The sequence below is a fragment of the Fukomys damarensis genome, unplaced genomic scaffold (genome assembly GCF_012274545.1).
Source record: "Fukomys damarensis isolate Sample0158 unplaced genomic scaffold, DMR_v1.0_HiC HiC_scaffold_1, whole genome shotgun sequence".
NCBI classification, from domain to species: Eukaryota; Metazoa; Chordata; class Mammalia; order Rodentia; family Bathyergidae; genus Fukomys; species Fukomys damarensis.
The window spans coordinates 38470519-38490144 of record NW_022900913.1 but is presented as its reverse complement, the minus strand read 5'-3'; the positions used below and the strand labels follow the sequence as shown (position 1 = coordinate 38490144).

General features: G+C 35.2%; 1 pseudogene; it reads left to right on the top strand.

Moving 5' to 3' along the window:
• Positions 1-5675: 5675 nt before the first annotated feature.
• Positions 5676-6974, top strand: LOC104876121 (annotated as a pseudogene).
• Positions 6975-19626: the final 12652 nt, after the last annotated feature.

Genomic DNA, 19626 nt, shown 5'->3' with positions numbered 1-19626 from the left:
TTTCTACAACCTTGTGCTGCTTTCCTTCTAAGTTTCTATTGAAACTCCCGTAGTTGAACATGTAAAGCAATTAGAAATGACCGCCTTTGTGCCATACCATTAACCCTCCAGTTAGTGGTGAATTAGGAGCAAATAAGTGCTCCAGGGAAAAGCCTAAATAGGTTAAATAAAATATAATAAGAAAGCTACAGCCCATTACTTATCTGTTTAAGAAAAAAAGGGGGCATGAAAAGGCAAGAGTAGTCCTTTTGCTGAGAACATTTAGACTCTGACACGGGGGTGTACTATGACAGTGTTCTCAGCTCTTTTAGCTTTGGCTTCACATTGGAAACCTGGAGGAGCTTTTTAAAAATGCTCATACTTGAGTCCCAATAGAGAGATTCTCAATGGTCTGGGGTCACTGAATTTTTTTCCACTGGAAATTTTTATTGGAATTTCTCAGGTGGTTATAGTTTGTGGCAAGGTCGAAGAACAATTATCCCACAAATTGAGTCTAATAATGAAATCTATTCTTTCCAACTTCTAAACAAATAGCATTTGTCTTTGTGTCTCCTTGTTAGTTAGGGCAATATCTTAGGCATGGTAGATGCTTACTATTGCTTTGAATAACAGATGCCTAATAAATGCCTAATAAAGAGCACTGATGCATGCACAGCTCTGTTCCTTTATAATCTGGATACCTCTTATTGCTTTTAAGTGTTCAATATTCCCTGGAGTCTTTCAGACTTTTTTTTTTTTTTTAGTACAGCTTGATCAGAGCTGCATACGTGGAAATTTTTGCATCAAGAGATACTAGTTGAGTTCCATCATGTGTGACAAGCTTTCCCTTTTTGGGTAGACTCCTGATAACAAAAACATTGGCTTCTCCAGACTCTTTTCTATTCTCTAAGGAAGACATCCCACTTCATTTAAATTTCTGTTCCTCTAGGGAATCTGACCTTCTGGGCTAGTGGCAGCATGCCACAGTTGCTAAGAGCATGGATCTAGACACAAAGCTTCCTGAGTTCTAACTTCAGCTCTGCTATTTCTGATGTCTGTAATATTGAGTTACTTTTCTTCTATGAACCTCAGTTTCTCAATCTCCATCATAGCATGAAGTGGTAGTCCTACCTACTTCATAAAAATGCACTGAGGTCAAATGAGTTTGTTATGTGAAGTGCTTAGAATGTCTGGTACGTAGTAAGTGCCACATAAGTGCACTCCAATTTCAGAGAGAATACTTTATTATATAGAATTGAAATTATTCACTGGCATTCTATAATTTCTTTGGAAGAGAAGTGTATTTGACATGTTAATATCTTCTTGACAGAACTGAAAGAAACAATAAAAAAGAATTTTCAGCTGGTGAAGAGATGTGCAGGGGTTGCTCAGAGGAAAGGGGGGATGAGCAATGGGTTGGCCTTGGTTCTACCATTTGCTTTTTACAGTGTCTATTGACCAACCTCATTGGAAACAATATATGATGAAGATGCATACAAATTAACTATATAATCAGTCATTATGATGTTAGTAGTTATTTCCCAGTTCTCCATTCTTCCTCCTTGTAAAGATCCACTTATCTTCTGACCTGAGGCAGTGGGAAGAAGATGTAAGATTCTTCAAAATTATTGTGCTATCAACCAATTTCTTGACGGGCTATGTCTGCTGCTTTGCTACCTTACTTTTTGTTTAGAAGCAAGAAGACAGCAAAAGAAACAAAAGATGAAAGAAAGGTATGTCCAGACTTTTATATATGTCAAAAGTTATCAGAAATATCTGCAATTCAGAAAAACATCCAGGATAGATTTTACAAAGGTTTATTTGACAAGATGAAGAGAACAAGAAAAATTGCATTGCTGAGAGATGATGAAATAGGACAGGAATCATTTATGTTTTATAGTTATAGGTGATATTAAACTTTAAAAGTTGTACAATAAAACTTAATCCAAACAGCAAGCTACCTCTAATTGGAGTTCCATGGTAGAAATCTAAATGATGCCCCTTGTAAAGTTATTCTTACTTTACTTGGACTCTCAAGGAGATAATAAATCAAGTGATAGCATCTGAGGTTTGAAGAAAGTTTATTTTGGTTTTCCAGCTGTGATTTTCTGGATTTCAAAATGACTGCCTTGATATTTATTTTTTCTCTTGGGAAAGAAGGGAAAAAACTCTTTACTGCATTCCCACTGTCTAGGATATTAGCTGTCAAAATTCCTACTGGCTGACCTTTTGAAAGAGGACATAGCATTTGACCAGCTCAGCTTTTCTTCCTCTTTTCTCACTATAGATGTTACTGTACAACTCACACTTTATTTTGGACTATTATTTGAGAAGCATTGTAACATGACCTGCACAAAGAGACAAGTAACTGTACAGTATTTCCTTCCAGGATCCAATTGGCACAGATAAAATTCCCATGTGTTATATTGCACATACAGTTTATGTGTGTGTGTGTGTGTGTGTGTGTGTGTGTGTGTGTGTGTGTGTGTGTTTAAATGCCTTGTCTGCGTTTGGCTTAAAAAACATCAATCTGCTCTTTTACGAAAAAAGTAGAAATAATCTAACATTTCATTTTTCACCCAATTTGTCTATTGGCTAGCTTACAAGAACCAAACAAGTCTAAGAAAATTAGCTGTTATAGTTTGTGTTGATGCTTAGGGGCTCATAGAACATGATTAAGCTTTTATGGAAGGAAAGCAAAGGTTTTTCTTTGTTAAAGGAAGAAATAGTTAACTTCTCTGTACTCTAAATGATTTTAAATTAACAATAACTTTTATATGATCCAGCTGAATTCCTCTTGGTGTGAAAAAGAAGCTTTAACACAAAGGGACCCAGATATCAATACTCTGTGATACACCTGTGAATCCCAGTTCCCCGAATCAGGATCACAGAGGGACCGTATAGGTTTGTGATGACTTCAAATCTGTTGACTGAGGCATTAATGTGGAATTAGTAAGGCTCACAAAGCAGAGATAAATCTAGAGAAAGCACAGAAGTTTGGATCAGTAAGCAACTTAGAAATATTTACTCAGTGGTTAATATTCACAAACAAACTATATGTAACTGAAATGAAAACTTTGCGAATTCTCAGCAAGTGGACAATATTTAACTTAGTGACCCTATCCCCAAGAGTGTAGTTGGCCTCTATCTCTAATTATGGCTCACTGTAAATAGTTGAGAAATTCCAAATAGAGGGAAAAGTGCATTTCCTAAATTGAAAGAATATTCACCTACCCAAGCGCTGAAGTCTGGAATCCCCCATTGAGTCTCTCACAGGCATTACGTGAATTGTACCACATTGAAGAAATTCCAAATTTCTGTTTCTGATCTTATAGAAAGGTCTGGTTATACTAAATAAGGAGAAGTTAACTGGATGGAATGTACTTTGTAAAGTCTTTGTTTTAGCAGAGATCTTGAAAAGTTACAGATAGGAATACCAAAAGGAACTTCTACTCTGACTCTTCAGAAGCTAAGGACTTCAGCACCATTCTCTTGGTCTGAATCCCTGGAGTCTTTCCATGACTTTTCTCTCTTGCTCTGGAATTGTACACACAGCTAGAGCTGAACAGAATAAGAAACATCTTGAAGTGATGTCTCTTTAGGGAAGGTTTTAGCAGGCCCCCTAGAGCAGCCTCTTCTTTCAGGAGAAATCTAAAAGGATTTATAGGCTTGAACATTGAGCTTATGGATAGGAAACGCACTTTGGGAAATTCCTGGGGATAAACCAGCAATATATTTGTCAGAAAATATGAAGCACTTAGAGGTGGTCTTAGGAGAACTTAAGAATAGTAAAAATTAATCCTAAGGGAAAGATTAACTTTTCACTTTGGAGCCCTTTCTGGACTCATAGAAGTATGCATCAAGGACTCTGTAGGTGTGATCACTTCCTTAGGGATAACAGTGCCTTCACTGAAAGAAAGTATTAGAGCTCAGATTCTTGGGGATGACAATTCTCCTAAAGTCAGGTTGAAATTTGTAAATGTTATAAACAGTTGTTTCACAAGGAATTGTCCCTTCCCCGAGAGAAAATGCTGAAATTGGTTATTTTGTCTATCAGAATGATGGGAGAAATGCTAGGTCAGGACAGACAGAAATTCTTTGCCACTCCCCTGAAATTGCCTTGGATCTGGGTGAACTTTGTAAGTACTCGACAGAGGAGATATGCTGGTTTCTGGGTCTTGGCCTATGAGATGAATGGCTCTCCCTTCTTGTCTCAGAGGAACATCCAAGAGTGGAGTTCTGATTCACCTTGCAAGAAGTTTATTATTTGTGAAAGATGATCATGTAGAAATGTTACATGTGCTTTTCTTGTGTTCAATTAATTCTTTAATGGAACATTTGAAAGATACGTGTAACCACTCTCATTTTTGCAAGACTGGCTCAATATTGCAGAAGGTCTTCCATCCCTGCTACTCTCTAAATGGTAGTTCACCGTTTTACATGGTAGTTCAGTGTTTTGCAAGTGAAGGATATAGAAGTTCTGTCTCCTACATCTGAGCCAGAAACCAGCTTTTCCATTATGTTGTATTATTCATGGAGTCAAATATCCTCACAAGATTAAAGAGAAGCTGTTCTTGTCCCTCAATGAAAGTTGCAGAAAACAAATTCAGATATCTTTAAATTCTGTTTCTGAAATTCAGCCTTTGAAAAAACAGCACCAACATTAGGTGAGAACTTGTTTTAAATGAAGAAATTCAGGTTTGAATCCAGATATACTGAACTTCTGAAACTGTTTCAAGCAATCTGGGTTTCATCAAGTCCCCTGTAATAGATTAACAGTTGAGGCCCTTTTTGACACTCACAACTTATCTAAAGCTAGAAATACAAATTTATATTATGCATCCTATTTCCCAAGAAAGCCAATGCCATTAAGTTGGAGAAAGTTATACAATACAATCTTGAGGATGTTAAAAACTAAAACTTTCAGAAAATCACATTGCTTAGACTATTCAACTGCATCATATAACATATCTGTGTTTGCCTTATAGCTATTGTACCTATTTTATAGCTTTAGAGATTTACAAAAACTTATTTTCATCATTTCAAAAAATAATAATTACTAAGTATATATTATTTGAGTTACTTTGTATTTCTTCAGTTTACAGCTAAAGTATTTATAAAAGGACGTGAAAGCAGGCTATGTTATTTAACAATTGTATTTTAGAATACTACATTATACAACTATGTTTAAAAGATGGTAAATTATTGGGTCAAAGAAGGTTGACAACTGCCATTTTAGAGGATTCATAGAAATCCCCAAAGTTTTTTTAGGAATTATTTGATATAGCTCATTACCATATTGACCTTAGACAATCTCTGGATCCCAGATTCCAGTGTTCCTGGTTGGCAGCACGTCATACACACCAACACTCATTCTCACTGGTGTAATTAAGCTCTTTTGTGTGGCTCCACTGGGAACGGACACTTAGAAGTGCATACCTGGTTTCTCCTGGACTTTACTCTTTGTGCTTCTTTTCCTTGATTACTTTGCTCTTGATTATTTGCCTTAATAATGTATACCTACAGGGGCAACCCATTTTCCAGTCCCTCTTCTGTCTCTCTTAGACAGAAGCTTTCTTTCTCTCCATAACTTTTTTTTTCTGCTCTTAACTTCTGTTATTCCTAGAATTCATTCTTTGGCTTTAGAGAACATGAACTCACACTTTGGATATCTAGCAGGGTTTGAATTTGTTGAAATGAACAATCATAAATCAAAGAATCTCAACTCACTACATGGAGAGTGTCTTTCTTAAGTACAAAGAATTTTACAGGAAATATTTTGTTATTAGACTCAGCATAGTAACCTATTTGAATATAAGTGCAATACAAACATTTAATTGAACTGCTAAAAAGAACTGCTATCCATGGAGAAAGTAACTCTGTACTCATTGTTGGACCCCAAGAATCAGGGAAGACCATGTTGATAAATCATGCCTTAAAAGAACTCATGGAAATAGAAGAAGTGAAAATGTTTTACAAGTGTATCTCAATGGACTGCTGAAGATCAATGATAAAAGTGCTCTGAAGGAAATCACAACACAGTTGCATCTGGAAAATATAGTGGGAGATATAGTTTTTGGAAGTTTTGCTGAAAACTTTTCATTTCTTCTGCAAGCTGTGAGTAAAGGTAACAGGATTAGTAGTTGCCAAGTGATCTTCATATTAGATGAATTTGATCATTTTGCTCATCATAAAAACCAGACACTCCTCCATAATCTTTTTGACATTTCTCAGTCTGCGCAGACTCCAATATTAGTTATGCGTCTTACATGTAAATTGCATATTTTGGAACTCCCAGAAAAAAGAGTGGAGTCACGATTTTCTCACTGGCAGATACACTTAATGAATTCATTTGGTTTTCCACAGAATGTTAAAATATTTAAAGAACTGTTATCTCTACCTATAGAATTTTCAGATAAACTTTTTGTTGAGATGTGGAATGGGAATTTTCAGAGCCTCTCAGAAGGTAAAAATATACGAGATGTTCTACTGATCATTTTAATGTCAGCAAAACCCTGAGGTCATCACACATACTGTTGATGGTTGCTTTAAATTGAGTAACAGCTTCCCAACAATTTCTGACTGCAGGAGACCTGAGGGAGGCAGTCCAGCTTTGTAGAATGGATTCTAAAGCAAATGTTGGACATGGACTATCAGTCTTGGAAATTTGTCTTGTAATAGGTATGAAATATTTAAATGACATCTATGAAGAGGAGCCCTTTAATTTTCAAATGCTCTGTAATGAGTTTCAGAAGTTTTTTCAAAGGAAGGCCCAAATTTTGAGAAACCTGTTGTCATGAAGGCTGTTGAACACCTACACCTTTAAGTTAGAATTAATAAAGCCTGTGGAAGGAACTTCAGTAAATCCACAGAGAGAGTACCAGCTGATGAAACTACTTTTGGATAATACTCCAATTATGAATGCTCTGCAGAAACACCCCAACTGTCCTAAAGATGTTAGACAGCGGGCAACATCCTCACGAAGCTGGCTATGAACATAACACGATTTCACTTTTGGCATTTCAGATTAATTCACAAAAGAACTAAAAGCTATTTTCCTTTAACAAGATATGTTATTGCATTATTTTATATTTATAAACATTTCTTAATTTATGAGAACTGTTGCACTTGTAATAACTTGGGTTTTTTGTTCATTTTTTTGTCTTTAAGCAATTTATTTAACCAAGAAATGAAAAGAAATATACTGGCTATTTTGAAACACAATGCAAATATAAAAATATTGATTTTTGTGAGATAAGAATATAAACTACAAGAGAGCTAAAAAGCTTATTAAATATAGGCAGTAGAGAACACCCATACAACAAATTGCAGTATCTACCAAACCATATTCCTCTTTTTCTTCTATATTGGCTATTCCATCCTTTACAGGAATCCACCACTTCTCAGGGTCACGATGAACAACTCAAATGACTATGCACATACATATCTTATTTATTTCTAGATACATGTTTAAACATGTATATTTATATACTCTGCATTCTAATTTGCAATGCTTTAAAATTTTTCAGTGAATTTATTGTATTAAAATGACTGAAGTTCTGAAAAGAATTTTTTGGATTTCTTAATTTCCCAATTAGAAATGGCTTCATAGGTGATATACTTAATTTCTTTTTTTCTGCCCCCCCATGGTAAATTGCTATGGTGGAGCAGGTCCACAGTGCCTCTTTGATGGATACAAATTGTCTGGAAGTGGACAAGAACTGTAAGAAAAACTTTCTATTATGATAAATATTTACTTTCACAAAATTGTTTTCATTCTCTGAAAATTAATCCATGTTCATTATAATAGATAAAACCTGCATTTGTTCTTTCTTGCAGGCACATTAAAAATCTCATTAAATATTGGCTCAATCTATAAGTGCAAAAAGCCAATAGAAGGAGAACATAATTTTTGGTTGTCAATGTCAAGTGCTTAGCACAGTCCCTTATGAATTGTGTTTTACCTTTTTTTTCATTGTTTATTGGTATGTTTTAAATATACAGTAGCTACATTCATCATTGAGATCATGTACTTACATGATGTATCTTGGTTGTTATTTTTTTTCCCTATATGCCTGCCCTCCCTTTACCTCCTCCACCCTTCCCTGTTTACAAAGATTTTGTTTCCATTTTTTCCTTCCTTCATATTTTTTTTTTCCCCTACCCTTCCCACTTCCGCTACTCCTTTAGCTGTTTTCTTCCTATTTCACATTATTAATTATACAATTTTGCTGTGGTTTACCTTTGAATCACAAGCAGTTACATGGCTTATAATTACCATCATTGACTTAGATTGTGCTGTAAGCAGCAGTTCAGAAAAATAAAATGTGATTATTCTAGAGATTAAAAAATAATGTATACCTATAAGTAAAATGGCTTTTCTAAGTTCTGTGAGATCATCAAGTGAAACATCAAATCTTGGAGGGTCTTAGAGTCTCCTCAAACATAAAATATATGTTTATGCCCTTCAGATTCCACCTTAATCAGTTTCTAAATAGTATGTTTCATGTTTCCCTAGTACTATGTAGAAACCTTTAATTTAACGATTAATGATATATACATTTAGGTGCATTATCTGTGCACAGAATCAGGAGAACCAAAGTTATAAAGAAGATTCCAATATATATATAATCCTGTTTTGTGAACCCACTCTTTGAATGTCATTTTGTCTAACTTAGTTTCTTCTAGACTCAGGGCCAAATCTTATTTTTATAAGAATTCTTTATTTGTAGCTCAATTGGGAATATAAAGAGTGTACTGTTTTCTAGCTTCCAAAGAATTTGAATGCCTAATCCCACAAAAATGTGAATAGTTAATTATAAATTATGGTTAGAGATCAGAAGTATGGAAGTAGGGCTGTTACAAAAAAAAGAAAGACTATTAGTTGAAAAAAAGAATGCAGAAATCAATAATATGTTTAGTAAATACTTTGCATCAGTTATAATGGGGGATTACCAGTGGCTGGATGAAAGCTGATAGATTGTTTAGGAAAGGAGAGAAAAAAATTCTTATCTAGAAAGTCATCAAGATGGATTAGGCAATCATAATGTCTGAATATTGCAAAACTTCAGGGAATTGCATGGCTTAAAGCCTTTTGTATTCTGTCATTTACTTAATTCATTCATGGGATTCCTACTGGCTTATTTACCTATATAACCGTCTGGCAGGTCTTGTCTTCTTGTTCTTTTATTTTCCTCATTGAGTTTATTGGCACATTTTAGGTATACAGTACAGTTACATTCATTATTGGGATCTTGTACCTTTACATGACAGGTCTTGGTTCTCATTTTTTCCCCTTGTCCCTGCCCTCCCTTCACCCTCCTTCCCTCCTCCCCTCCCCCTTTACAAATGCTTCATTTCCATTTTTTCATTTTCTCATATTTTTTTCTTTTCCCTTATTAGCTTTCCCCTTCCCTTCCCACTTTCCCTACACCTTTAGCTCCTTTCTTCCTATTTCACATTATCTATTATATCGTTAGGATCTTATGTACTATTATAGTATATTCACATGAGATAAACTATTTGGTATTTACACAACTGTGACTTATTTATTTCACTTAGGAGTATATCCTCAATATGTATCCATTTTCCTATGAATGACTCTAAATTCTCATTATTTATGGCTGAGTAGTATTCCATTTTATAGAAAAACCCATCTTCTTTATCCAGTTTCCAACTGATGGGCAAATGGGCTGTTTCCAAGTTTTAGCTATTGCAAACTGTGCCGCTATAAACATGGGTGTGCATATATCACTGTGGTAAGATTCTTTTAATTCTTTGAGAAAGATACCCAGCAGAGGGAAGGCTGGGTCAAATGGAACCTCTAGTCCCAGCTCTTTGAGGTATCTCGATATTGATTTCCACAGTGGTTGCACCACTCTGTTCTTCTTTATGTGTCTCTCTCAATTTATACTTTTGCAGACAGTCTAGCCTAATTTTGACTTTTATGATCACTCACATGCTCAGAGTCTATGAAAGATTCCCTGATTTTGATCATTTCCTTTCTACTTAAGGGCCGCTTCGTTCACATTCTTGTAGAAATTTCTTTGAAATAAAATTAAATTAAAATTAAAAGTAAAGCCTTCTAAGTAGATCTCATGGATCTGCATATGTGATAAAGTTGTATAGAATTAAATACACATGTACACATAGAAAAATGTCCAGAAGACTGATGCTGACTGGTTTATCACTGTATAATATTTCTGGCTGAAAATTTTACATTGTGAGAGAGACTGTGTAAAGGTTTTGTATCATCTCTGTTCTTATATCTGCATGTAATGTTACAATAATTTCAAAGTAATTTTATTTTGAAAAAAGTGAAAAAATAGACTTATGTTTGGAAACATAATGGAGGCCTTTGACTTTTACTTTGTACTTTCTAAGTAATCTCGGAGAAGATCACAACAAATCCTTTAGTGATTCCATCATTGCTCCCTCCTTGTGGCTAGTTTTCTAGAACAGCAAATTTAATATGTGCATTAGGATTCTTCAGTTAAGACTATTTCTTAATCTCAGTTATTCACTCCATGAGTCAACAAATCTTTACAGAGCACCTTTTATGAATCAGTCATTTCCATAGATATTAGAGTAGAAAGCAAAGCATTTGTTCTTTGTTCTAAATAAGCCTATTTTTCTGAATGAAAAGCTTTAATGACATACGAAGATCTTCAGAGTTTATAATTTCAGTTTGATAATATTTGCAGATTGTTTCATTAGTATCTTCTGATTTTGTGATATCGTACCTTTAAGTAAATTCTAATCCTTTAAATAGAATAACTGCTTTCAGGTGAAGAAATTTCAAGATTAAAAATAAAAAAAACAAAATCCACAAATATTTCAAAAGGTGAGGAACACAATGAGATCTTTGTGTTGGAGCCAGTACTGATGAACCCAGAGAAGTACTGTATTGGACTAAGCTGATAATAAAACAATGCACTTCACTTTGTCAGCAGGCTAGAGCTGCTTGGAAACCACAATGGCCAGAAATGAAATTTTGCTAAAATCCCAAGAGATTATGGACTATTTCTAGGCTTAAATAAACTCATCATTTCACTGGATACACTCAACTACATTTTAAACTTAAGTCTGGCCAAGGAAGATGAAAATAATTCTATTTTTATTTTAGGCTGTGCTCAGAGGATAAACAGGAAGAAAAATGCCAGGAGAGTTAGTTTCTCTATAATTTAATAATTTTATTTATATTTTCATTTCCATAGGCACTTATCACTGAATGAGAAACTAAAGCTTCCAAAATCATGGCATGGCTTAAATCGTTACATCTACTATGCTATTTGATATTCAGATTTGTCCAATTCAACATAGGAAATTAATTGAGATTTGTTTTGTATCTTTTTTCAGACTTTGTTTCACAGTGCATCTTTCTTGTGACCAGAAAGAGTGGACTGTAAACAGCACAATAACATTAACTTTACAGTCCTTGGGCCATAAAGACATGGGCAAAAAATGACCTTCCATGGAGTCTCCGTTGCCTCATTTACTAGAATTTTCCTCAATGGTTGCAGTTAAGATTTGTAGGTATGTGACCGGATATGAGTTTCCTACTTTTATGTTCTCCAATTTCCACATTGCTACAGAGACTCTGCAGGCTAGTTGCTCAATGCTTCCTATGTCTCAGTGGTCAGAGAATCTGAGCGACACACTCTATCTTGCATAATCACCGTTCTCTGCCTTTCTTATGAGTGTTAGCCTTCTACTCTACTATGTATTCCAATTTACAGCCTCTTCCTTTGTTTCCTAGGCTGGATTACAGGTTCAGTGTGTTTTTTAAAATCAATTCTATCACTTCCTTTTCCCCTTTCTGTCAACAAAACTCTCTATGGCTCAATGATACTGCATAAAGCATATAATTTAATAGATAAAAACATAAGCAGTAGACTCCATAATACCAGAAACAATTTTCAGTCTTAGTGGTTTCCTCAATACTACTCTTTCATTTGGCTTACCTATTATTTGAAACTTTAGAATTATCCTCTTTTCTCATTTTTTATTAAAGATTGCAAGCATACATGATAACAAGAAATGAATATACTAAATAAAAATTTCAAATATACATTTATATGACAGCAAAAAAGGAATATTAAACAAAAATTTATGTAACAGACTAATAATCGAAATACATTATTAGTTTGATATGGTCTTCAAATATTATGTTCTTTCTCATTTTCTTATCATATATTTTTGAAATAATGTAATTACAAATAAAACAAATATGCATATTATAGTTGAGAAACTGTCCTCAACATTTTATGATTTATAAATTCCTTGGTTTTATTAATTGATAAATATCATGTGCTTGTTGATTGTACCACTGACATTTTCTAACAAAACTTCCCACAGAAAAAAAACGTATTTGACCTATGCAATGGCTACCAGGTCTAAACTTTCTAAAAATTATTTTTTTAGTACACACTTGCAGGACATAATAATTACATTCATCATGAGAAACTGGTAAATATACTTAACACATCTTAATTATCTTGACATTCAGTACCCTTTTCTCTCTCCCCCAAGACTTAAACTTTACTCATGGGTGGATAATGGGGCATGCTCACATTTTGATAGAGTCCGTTTGGAAGGTGCTTTAGAAAGCAAAAATGATGAGAAATAGTTTTATTTATTTATTTATTTTTCAACCAATATATATGCCATTCCCAGCACATCTTTTTTTTTCCTCATTGAGTTTATTGGTACATTTTAGGTATACATAACAGTTACATTCATCTTTGGGATCTTGTACCTTTACAGGACAGGTCTTGGTTCTCATTTTTTCCCCTTATCCCTGCCCTCCCTTCACCCCCTCCTCCCTTCGCTATTTACAAACACTTTATTTCCATTTTTTCATTTTCTCATATTTTTTTTCTTTTCCCTTATTTCCTTTCCCTTACCCTTCCTACCCAGGAATTTATGGTTGTCTTATTCTATCACCAAATCCTCGACTGGATTTGTATGGGCTTTGAAGAACTAGCTGCTGAAAGTAACAAGTCAACAGCTGCAAATGATGAATACAAAACTCATCGGAGCTCAAAGTGAAATAAAGTCACTTTTCAACCATGTCAGTTCGGTATGTGGAAATGATGAAGGGTGGAGATGCTGGCCAATATGTGCGAAGATACTATTATAACGTCACTTAAACTTTCTTCCTTGAGTTCTTTTTTACCTCTTCTTATTTACAAAACATTCTAGCTTGTTTTTCATTTTGAAGCCCAATACTAACATTAAATAAGAACTAACATTTATTAAATTTCTCCTACTCGATAAGTATAATCTACTAATGGACTGGAATGTCAGCTGTGAAGCACCTAGTTGTGATCTCCAGGCCCCACTTATGATGAACTGTAATGTGCTTTCTGCATTTTGGCATTATTTTTTATCAAGTCATATGGATTTCAAAGCTATTTATAATTCTTCTAGTGTGGCTTTTGCTTCCTCATGTGGAATATTTTCCAGCTTTTTCTTTTCCAAGTGTTAAATACTTGTCATTCTTGGATCTTTCTGCTCTAATTTTGATTTATCAATGTATCCAATGTTCCCTGGTAACTAGCCCATGTAATGGTTTGTTCATTTATAGGTAACCATTTATGTAAGATGGAAAAGTTGAAATAATTTCAACTTTGTTCATTTTTTTAAAACCCAGTTTGAATTGTGTATCACTATACCACTTCAGCGATAGATTTTTCAATGGTTTTATGGCTTTCAGGCATGTTCAATATCTGTGACTAGCTAAATTTTTCAGGTTAGCATCTGCATTTAATCACAAGTTATTACCCATTTCCTAGGCTGGTCAGTGTAACACTTCAATCACCCCTTCCTTCTTTCCCCACCACTGTAATAAAAGATTCAAAGTCAGTTATAGTTTCTCCTTTTTATCGTCACAGAGCTGCACTTAAATAATATTCAATAATGTGATATTTCTTTTGAAGTGGTCACAGGAAGCATATACTTAGTGTAGATAAACAGGGTCAGCAGGGAGAGAGAGAATGGGAGGGAGAGCGAGAGAGACAGAGGAGAGATCCGTTGACTGGGGAGCCTTGTTTGATTTATGGGGCGCTTGTATCTACACAGAAACTTTTTGCCTCAGAAAGGAATGAAAAACTTATATTGGACTCCAAAAACCACATATCTCCTGTGTAACAGCGCCGAGTTTAAGGAGCAAGACTTCTTTCAGTTTCACATGACCTGAGTTTTTTGGTCTGGCCTAATGAACTGAGTAGTCTCTGCTTTACTTTAAACATTCCTTGTCTCATTTTTCCAAACTCTTCAATTATTTAAAGTTTATCAACATGGAAGATAAAATGTTAAATATTATTCATCTGTCAGTATTTTTTTTTCTACTGGACAGGATCATTCCAACTGAATCTTCCATTTTTCTTTGGGCTTTTCATAAACTAGTCATAAGTGATTCCATGTAAGGAAGAAAAATATTACTATAGCAGTGTAGCTAAATGTGTGGTAATGTTTGACCACTGTAACTTTGGCAATCCTTAACTGAATTCAGGTCAAAATTTGCATTTTTCTAATTTTTTGATTGGGGTGGTGGGAAAGGGGTAGGATATAAGTTACAATGGGATGATTTTAATTATTTGAGAGCTATGCTGTGAGGAATACTCCCTTTTTAAGTATGGAAGATACTAGGCTATGGTTAAATATTGTATAGGGAATCTGAAAAATTGCGGTTAATATTATAATCAAATATATCTTCTAACTAAGTTATTCTGAAACAATAATAAGTATGATCACTGTTCTAGAACATTTAAGGATATAATATATGTAAAAGATTACATAGTGAGTACAATTAGTGTTCTTTATGTACAAATAAAACCCACATGTAATTTGCTTTTTTAAACTCTCTTTAAAACAACAGAAATCACTGTATCCCCACCATATGTGAGGCTTCAGTTGCCTTGAAATCAGGAGTGACACCTTATTTATGTTTTTTTTCCATTAATGTCAAACACATTAACTGATGATTAGTGATGTTCAATTTCAAGGAAAAATGAACATTATACGGGACCTACTATAAAAACTCTTCAAACTAACTTCTTTTTCTTGGTTTCTTGATTCCTAGCTTGTGTAAACATGTTCCTCATACCAATTCCTCATGCCAGTTCCATGGTGTTCATATTCACTCCTACATGGAAACCCAACACTACACAACCAAGCAACAAATCTGGATTAAATTCTGTGTGTTGCTACTCTTTGTATTTTCATCCCAGTCCCCAGGATTCATGACCTGCCTTCAAGTCACTGCTCTCTCTCTCTCTCTCTCTCTCTCTCTCTCTCTCTCTCTCTGTCTCTCTCTCTCTCTCTGCCTTTCAAGGTTCAAGTGCTGGTGAGTGGTAAGTGGAAGGAAGGTCATTATCCAGCATAAGTGAGAGTCAGACTTGTCTCAGGGATTCTTGGAGTGCAAGTGCAGATGAATTTTACATGAAGCCCATTGATCATCTTGAAATACAGAAAAGAAAGCAAATTAGAGTCTGATAAATTTATTCTGGTTTGGCAAAGGAAGGAATACACTGCTGGTTATCTGCATGTGAGATGCTGGAGAGAGCTCTCCAAAGGGAGAGTTTAAGGCCTTGCAGTCTGTGTATCCCAGAAAAAGGAGTTTCTGAGAAATAAAGTCAAGGAGAACTCTTTCTTGGTAGAACCAATTGCTAACCTAAGACCAATTAAGCCAAGTTCACCCCCAGAGCTGACCTGTAGAGTAAGATTTTTGCATCCACGAAAGGGGCTCTTTATTCATGTGTTCTTTCCCAGGAAGTCCAAATACAACCTCAGCATGTGTGTCAACACTGGCCCTCAGGCAGCAATTACTGACAAAGTCAGACTTGTATTTTGGAAGGAAAAACAATCCTCATCTTAATAATAACATGATTTCAAGAGCAGCAGGAAACATTTTGGTATTTTGCCACCCTCTTTGTTCTTTCCCTGTCCTATCTCCTCACTGCTATGTGGGATTATCTTTAACAGACAACACAATCACTCATTCAAAAATCTGAAGATATAGATCAATGCTGAACTATCCTTCCCAGCTTACTACCTATGTGTTCTCTCTTCATGGCCCTTCTGTATCATCCCTTTATGCTTCTGAAGGCACTTACTTTAAAAGAAGCCTTCCTAGAACTGTCACCTGGGCAGTCAGGTAACACTAGCTACCCTATTGAGGTGTGGTCTGTGTTCCCTGCACAGAAAATGACCTTATCTTTTCTTCTCTATCCTTAGCAAAGTGACTGTCCTCCCCTCTGCATTCTGCTGCTGCAATGGTGGCTGCTATTTTCCTTGTATTGATGACCAACAGTGGCCCAGAAGAGTGATGATAGGTCATCATTTAATGATTTAAAAATTAACTCAGAGAGAAAAATACTAGAAACTGGATATGAAATGATTAATTTGTTAAAGAACACCCATAGAGTTAGTAAGGGTGAAGAAGAATGAATTCAAATCTGATCCTGAACCTTTAATTGCCTTATCAGACAACTTTCATGTTGTCTTTCCCACCAGAGTTCACATTTCTCGATCTAATACTGGGTAAAAGAATTTTCTCCTAATGGCTGGGTATGGTGGCCCATGCCTGTAATACCAGCATTTGGGAGGCTGAGGCAGGAGGATCACCAGGTATTCATGGCCAGCCTGGGCTATACAAGGAGAACCTGTCTAAAAAAAAAAAAAAAAAAAAAATAGGAGGAGGAGGAGGAAGAGGAAGAGGAGGAGGAGTAGGAGGAAGAAAGAAAACTTTCTCTTTTTTTCTTATTGAGTTTATTGATACATTTTAGGTATACAGTACAGTTACATTCATGATTGGATTCTTGTACCTTTACATGACAGGTCTTGGTTCTCATTTTTTCCCCTTGTCCCTGCACTCCCTTCACTCTCTCTTTCCCTCCTCATTTCCATTTTTTCATTTTCTCATATATTTTTCTTTTCCCTATTACCTTCACCTACCCTTCTCACTTTCCCTATACCCTTAGCCCTTTTCTTCCTCTTTCACATGGTCAATTATCTCATTAGGATCTTATGTACCATTATAGTTTTTCACACCAGAGAAACTATTCAGTATTTACACATGTGTGACTTATTTATTTCACTTGGGAGTATATCATCAATATGTATCAATTTTCCTATGAATGAATCTAATCTCTCATTCTTTATGGCTGAGTAGTATTTCACTTTATAGAAAAACCAATCTTCTTTATCCAGTTTCCAACTGATGAGCAAATGGGCTATTTCCAAGTTTTAGCTATTACAAACTGTGACGATATAAACATGGGTGTGCATAGATCACTGTGATGATTCTTTTAATTCTTTTGGAAAGATACCCAGCAGAGGGATGGCTGGGTCAAATGGAACCTCTAGTCCCAGCTCTTTGAGGTATCTCCATATTAATTTCCATAGTGGTTGCATCAGTCTACACTCCCACCAATAATGGAGAAGGGTTCCTTTCTCCCCCAAACCCTGCCAACATTTTTATTGGTTGATTTCTTGATAGCAGCCATTGTTTGTGGAGTGAGGTGGAATCTCAGTGTTGTTTTCATCTGCATTTCTAGGATGACCAGTGATGTGGAACATATTTTTCATATATGTACTTGCTGCTTTTACTTGTTTGTCTGAGAAATGTCTGTTCATTTCAGATGCCCATTTTTGAATTGGGTCTTTATATTTGGGAGGGTGATTGTTTTGAGTTCTTTATATATTCTAGATAATAGTCCTTTGTCTGAGGAGCAGCTGGTAAATTTTTTTCCCCACATTGCAGATTGTCTCTTAGTTCTGTTGATGGTTTCTTTGGCAGTGCAGAAGCTTTTTAATAAGATGAGATCCCAGTTGTTGATTCTTTCATCTAGTTCCCATGTTACTGAAGATTTGTTCATAAAGTCTTCCTATGCCAATGTCTTCAAGAGTTCTGCCTAACTTATCTTTCAGAAAGTTTAGAGCTTCTTTTCTTAATATTTAGATCTTTAATCCACTTGGATTTTAGTTTAGCACATGGTAAAAGATAAGAATCTAGTTTTAATCTTTGGCAGGCTGAAATCCAGTTTTTCTAACACCATTTATTAAAGAGACTATCTTGCCTCCAGTGAGGATGGTGGGCTCCTTTGTCTGTTTTTTTTTTTTTTTTAAGACAGGTTTCACTATGTAGTGGAGAATGACCTAGAACTATGTAGCCCAGGCCGGTCTTGAAGTCAGAGCAATCCTCCTGTCTCAGCCTTCCTAGTGCTGGGATTAAAGGCTTTCATTTGTCAAAGATAAGTAAGCTGAGTACATCTGGGGTAGTTTTTGTATCTTCCAATCTATTTCACTAATCCTCAGTTTCTTTGCCAGTACCATGCTGCTTTTATCACAGTGGCTTCGTAGCACAGTTTCAAATTGGGAATTGTTATACCAGCTGCCATGTCTCTGTTGCCTTGGATGGCTTTTGCTATTCTAGGTCTCTTCTGGTTCCAAATGAATTTTTGGAATATTTTTTCTAGTTCTGTGAAATATATGGTAAGAATTTCAATTGGGATTGCATTGAATCTGTATAGCAGTTTTGGTAGTATGGCCATTTTCACTCTGTTGATTCTTCCTACCCAGGAGCAGGGAATATCTTTCCACTTGCTTATGTCCTCTTCAATCTCTTTTTTCAGAGTGCTGTAGTTTTCAGTGTTAAGGTCTTTTGCTCCTTTTGTTAGACCAATTTCTAGATACTTCATTGTTTTGGATGCTACTGTGAAAGGAATTGTTTTCTAATTTCTCTCTTAGTGAGTCTGTTATTTGTGTACAAGAAGGCTATTGATTTTTGAGTGTTGACCTTGTATCCAGCTACTCTGCTAAAAGTGTCAATTAAGTCTAGAAGTCTTTTGGTGGAGTTTTTTGGGTCTTCAGTGTAGAGTATCATATTGTCAGCAAATAAATAGTTTAACTTCTTCCTTTCCTATCTTTATTGCTTTAATTTCTTTCTCTTGTCTAATTGCTATGGCTAATGTTTCCAGAACATTCAAAGAGGAGTGGTGATAGTTGGCATCCTTGTCTTGTTCCTGATTTTGCTGTGAGGGTTTTCAGTTTTTGGTCATTTAATATGGTATTGGCTGTTGTCTTTTCATAAATAGTCTTTAGTAAGTTGAGATATAGACCATCTGTTCCAATTTTTTGCAAGGTTTTTTTTATCATGAATGGGTGCTGAATTTTGTCAAATGCTTTTTCTGCATCTATAGAGAAGATCATATGGTTTTTGTCCTTGACTCTGTCAATATAGTGAATGACATTTATTGACTTACGTATGTTGAACCATCCTTGCATCCCTGGAATAAATCTGACTTGGTCAGGATGTATGATCTTCTTGATGATCTTCTGTATTCTGTTTGCTACTATTTTATTAAGGATTTTTGCATCTATATTCATTAAGGAGATTGGCCTGTAGTTCTCTTTTTTAGCTGGGTCTTTCCCTGGTTTGAGAATCAAAGTGATATTTGCTTCCAGGAATGAATTTGGAAGAATTGCTTCCCTTTCAATTTCATTGAAAAGTTTAAAGAGTGGTTGCAGTAGTTCTTCTCTAAATGTCTTATAAAATTCAGTGGTGAATCTGTCAGGACCCTGGGCTTTTCTTTGTTGATAAACTTTTAATTGCATTTTTAATTTCACTGATTTTAATTGGGT